This window comes from Drosophila ananassae (genome assembly GCF_017639315.1).
Source record: "Drosophila ananassae strain 14024-0371.13 chromosome Y unlocalized genomic scaffold, ASM1763931v2 tig00000140, whole genome shotgun sequence".
In the NCBI taxonomy this organism is placed as follows: Eukaryota; Metazoa; Arthropoda; class Insecta; order Diptera; family Drosophilidae; genus Drosophila; species Drosophila ananassae.
Genome location: NW_025319080.1, coordinates 131415 through 136915, shown reverse-complemented (window position 1 = coordinate 136915; position 5501 = coordinate 131415). Strand labels below are relative to the sequence as shown.

Here is a 5501-nt window from a genome sequence, read left to right as displayed (position 1 = left end):
CAGCAGACGATGTAAAGCTGAGCGGATGTTTTGCCACAGCCGTTGCCCACCCTTCCATGATCACCAAGTCCGCGAAATAATTTTTTTTTGATGATCCCAAAGAAAATCCGGCTATTTAATTTCACCTGCCATCTTCATCCTGCATGACTCCTCTAGATAATAGATTAGCAATTCATTTTTAAACGTTATAAAATTTATTCATGGTTATTAAGTTGCATAAGGCAAAAGAAGGAAATTTAAATCAAGTATATAATTAAATGTATCTATTAGATAGGTTATAATCGAGAAAACAAATTATCTTAGAATTTATATCTTTATAAGTTGGTATAAGAAATAATAAGTCGCATTAATAGGCAATAATATTATATATGGCTATATAAAATTAATAACAAGAATCATGTTTATGAAGAGAATCTTGTCTTCCATAGCGGGTATTCTCTAATATTATTTCCTAAATGTATATCGTAAAATGTCTCCATAGTAAATTATTCATTTCCAATTCAAATTTGATAGCAAGGGTTTATGATTAACTTTAGCAAGGGTTTTTTTTTTTTTTTTTTTTTTAATGTTGGAACACGGCAAGAGTATTAAAAATAATGTTCCAAGATTCCATTAATTTTTATTAAATATTTCTTAATTAATTTAAGAAAAGAAATGTAATTCATTTTTCTTTGTGGTCATTGCGGAAGGCCATTATTAAATATTGGGAATAAAAAAAAAGGAAAATATATATATATAATTAACTGTTAGCCAGCACGTGCCAGAAAAATTTTCGTTTTTATTTTTTTCTTTCTTTTCTTTCAGTGTACCGTTGTTCGGTATTTAATTGCAACCGCGTGGTTCGATTTTACCGTATGGGAGATAAAAATCTTTCAGGTAAAGCTTTTATTACACTGAGAAAAATCAGCCTAACCACCAACAATATTTAATTTGGGGTAATGAGTTTTTTTTTTCACTTACATCGAGTTTAATTTCCACGTCCAAAAGATCTTTTGTCGGGTTGAGCGATGAATCTATAATTTTAGGGCATAGAGGTTATTTTTATGTATGTATATATATATATATTCACCAAATTAATTAATATTTCCATACCGTTCAGTTTTAGTATTTAAATAATAAAAAGAACTACAAATTAAGGGAACTGGAAACGTTATTTTCTTACATTATTAAACTCCAAGCTCCAAAAAAAAACAAATACTACCAAAATAAAAATAACTAAATCAAATTAATAATTCCGGAAACCAATACGGGACAAGCGTAACTGTCTTGGGCGATGAGTGACGTCATTGGATGAGAATAATTCGGGTGCATATGCTGGCCATTGGCGGGTTTTAATTAATGAGGGAAAATTATTGCACATGCACCTTAATCCCAAAAGAAAATTGTGTCTCTCACACTAATTTATAATAAATCCATCAGATCCCACGGCGTGGCGCTGGAAGCCCTTCTTAGGGTAAACTGGCTGCTTGGGGGATTGTAAACTTATTCCCAATGTAAGAACAATACACAAATGGGTTCTTACTGGGTGCCAATTCGACCTAAAAAAAATAAGTCGAATTAAAAAAAAACGCGTGAGGCCGAAAACAAAGGTTTTATTTACCTTGAATTGGCACCGCAAAAATGTAATTCACTTTTAATACACTGAGCGCTGCTCACTTCCCTCTGCGTTTAGTTTTGGGAAACTTATGTGGAAATTCCCCACCACGTGTCTTTTTTTTTTTTCCGGGGGTTAAATATATACTGGAGTTTAACCGCGAGCGATGCGCTTATCTTAGCAGCCACAAGAGAAAAGAAGTTGGCCGCTGCTTATTCTATGCTTAGACCGATACTTAAATGCTCAATTCTGGGTAGATAATTGATTATCAATAGATAAGAAACTTTAAGCTTAACCAAGCTTTTTGTTTTTTTGTTTTGTATTTGCGGTTATTCCAAGCTTAACTAAATGAGGTTTACTTTTAGGCATTTGGTTTGTTGTTAAGTTACAACAAGCGCATTACAGGCTCGGAGTTATCATATGTATCGGAACGCTTTATTAAGGCACTTAGTCTTAGTCGGGTTCCTGTCCGTATTCTCATTTCCGGCATTTCTTCAATCAAGGCTGATACCACTCGCTACAAGTAAAAGCTCATATTCTAGGAAAAATCACATCTACGCTGGCAAGGGAAAACATCGATGCATCTGCGCTTGAGATCTTCAATGGGATTCCGCTTGCAGACACTGAATTCAACTCGGCATCGCCTATAGACGTTCTACTAGGCACCGATTCTGTATGGGCTATTTTAACCGGCAACAGGAAGCTGGATGCGCAAGGCAACATAATAGCTATTTCAACAATCTTTGGATGGTTATCACATCGTATCAAAATCGATTGTAGAGTCGATATCCATGCTACTCTACAAAGGTTTTGGGAAATCGAGGACTCCCAAATCACCACTCACCATGATCCTGAAAATGTTAAGGTTGAAGAGCATTTTCAAACCACGCACTCACGCGACTCCAAGGGAAGATACACCGTAGAGCTTCCATTCAAGGATGCAGATCCACAATTCACTGACACTCTGCAGGGAGCAACCCAACGCTTTGCTTCTGTGGAGCGCCGTCTACATAGAGACACAGATCTGCACTCACGGTATGTACAATTCATGCAAGAGTATATTTCTCTAGCTGTTGTTATCAGCATGTATTCTTCTCTGTTTAGTCTCCCAGTTTCCCATGCGCTTTATTATTATTTGTATTATTTGAGCTTTGGCGGAGCTTCTGCGCAAGCTCTTAGGTTTTATGCACTTGTTTTTCGGCATTGTTTTGGATCGGTCGCGGAATTAGATTTGGGGTTAAATTGACCCATAATAAATTGAATTTTAAAATTGAACCTCGTCTTGTTAATTCGGCCGCTATCAAAACGCTGATAGCTCAACAATTTGAATTAACTGCTGATACTAGTAATTATGCTTTAGGAGCCGTCTTAGCTGTCTTAGAAGGTAGACCAGTTTGCTATGCAAGTAGAATACTAAATGATCATTAAGTAAATTATTCATCTATTGAAAAAGAGTTATTAGCCGTAGTATGGGCAACTAAGTATTTCCGACCCTATCTTTTTGGAAGAAAATTTAAAATTACATCCGATCATAAATCACTAGTTTGGTAACACAATATTAAAGAACCTAATATGAAAATGTATTAATGGAAAACATATCTTAGTCAATATGACTGCGGTATGAATTATATCAAAAGAAAGAAAAAAAAAAATAATCAAAAAATGAACAACTAGAAGAAACATTTCAAAACGAAGATTTGTAAATCATCTTCGTACAGCAGTACAAGAGCTACTATACATAGCGCGCAAGAAGACAATGGCAACTGTATTTAGATTACAGAGCGGCCAATTAATGTTTCAGTCACCAATTAATATTTGAAAAGGGAAATTAAAATAGTAATGAATTAGTCCGGTATTTAAAAAAAAAAAAATTAATACAACAAAATATAGTAACATGACGGAACGTACAGCAAAAGACATTATTCTTAAATTTGTATGTGGACACAATTTTGTAATGTGCATAAATAATGACGAGGAATTCGCAATATATCAAAGGGCTTTCATGGTATTAATTAAACCAGATTTTGGAAAAAAATTAATGAAAACTTCAGTAATACTTCCTAATATATATTCCATATTCTATATTCATGAGAAAACTATTCACCAAGGTATTAAAAAAACATATGAAAATTTTAAAGCTGAATACTTAAAATATTTAATATGTTACCAAAAATATGTAAACCAAAAACAATAAAAATGGATTAAGATCCCGGATTACTATGGAAATCATTACAAAATTGGTTAGAAAAAAAAAATATTGAGATCGAAATTACTAGTAGCAAGAATGGTATAGAAGTTATAAAAAGAGTTCACAAAACAATTTAAAAAAAATTTCGAATCATAAATACACTAATGATGCTGAAAAAAATTGATAAAAATAATGAAAAAGACTGGCGACGAGAGATGGTACAGAAAAGAAAAAGGGTCTCAGAAACACACCGAAGGAGTCTAATGATTGCCATCATTTGGTAGCACTTATGGTGGCAATACAGCTCAATCTTTTAGTGAACCAGAAATATTTTCAAAAATTACTGGTATTGATGAGACGCTCATAAGCAGAACTTGCAAGAACTTTATGATAACTTTCCCGAAAAAAAACAAAGTAAGCTAGTATCCCTAAAAATCTGATAAGCGCCAATTGCCTATCGGATCTTTCATCTGATCACTCGCCTGTCCTGTTTAATCTACTGCGACATCCAGGAACATTGGAACAACCATCAAAATTGACCTCACAGAAAACCAATTGGGTTAAGTACAGAAAATATATCAGCTCACACATTGAGCTAAGTCCTCATCTCCACGATGAAGCCAACGTAGACAGCTTTGTTAATTCACTTGAGTCTGTACTCGTCTCTGCAGCTCGAGCCTCAACATCGCAAACTATAAATACACAAAGCAATAAAAAGACAAATCTACAAATCGAACAGCTCATCCTCGAAAAGCGGCGTTTACGTCGCGAGTGGCAATTCCACAGATCGCCATCTGCTAAGCAAAGCTTTAGGCATGCCTCACGTCAACTTACTAAAGCCCTACAGCAAGAAGAAGATTATGTCCACCGCCGCTATATAGAGCAATTGTCAACTTTTAGTACAAAACACTCACTATGGAGAGCTCACCCAACTCTAAGCTCACCGAAAGAAACCGTGATGCCTATTAGAAATCCCACAGGCGGCTGGGCGCGCAGCGATGCAGACAGAGCCAGCACGTTTGCCAATCACCTTAAAAATATCTTCCAACCAAATCCGGCCACTAGTGCCTTTACTTTGCCGACTTTACCATATGAGCCTCAGCTTCAATATGAACCAATCGAGTTTCGCCCAAACGAAATCACCAATATCATCAAAAACCAACTAAATCCGAAAAAATCACCAGGCTGCGACCTCATAACTCCCAAAATGATCATTGTGCTCCATATTGCGCCGTCTGCACTATCACCCAGCTCTTCAATGCCATCGCAAAACTTGGCCACTTTCCAGCGAGATGGAAAAAGTCAATTATAATAATGATAGCAAAGCCGGGAAAAGACCACACAATTCCCACGTCGTATAGACCTATAAGCCTACTTTCATGCTTATCTAAACTCTTTGAGAAATGCATTCTGACTCGTATAAACACATACCTAAGGATCCAGGAAGGAATCCCGTCACATCAGTTTGGGTTTCGTGAAAAGCACGGAACAATTGAGCAGGTCAACCGGATAACAGCAGAAATTCGGAATGCATTCGAAAAACGCGAGTACTGTACCGCAATATTTTTAGATGTCTCTTAAGCATTTGATAGAGTCTGGCTAGAAGGTCTAATGTACAAGATCAAGACAATGCTTCCTTGTAATACCCACAAGCTTTTAGAGTCTTACCTTTACGACAGAAAATCTGCTGTGAGGTGCAACACTGATATATCTGACGAA

General features: G+C 35.8%; 1 long non-coding RNA gene across 2 annotated transcripts; it reads right to left on the bottom strand.

Annotated features, from left to right (window-relative positions):
- Nucleotides 1-943: 943 nt before the first annotated feature.
- Nucleotides 944-2006, bottom strand: LOC116655216. 2 transcript variants are annotated; one of them, XR_004310364.2, is made up of 3 exons: nucleotides 1601-2006; nucleotides 1396-1538; nucleotides 944-1013 (listed from the first exon to the last, which is right to left on the bottom strand). It is a non-coding gene; the product is annotated as an uncharacterized LOC116655216 (long non-coding RNA). The 2 variants fall into 2 exon arrangements; XR_006508001.1 differs by having other exon boundaries at nucleotides 944-1538.
- Nucleotides 2007-5501: the final 3495 nt, after the last annotated feature.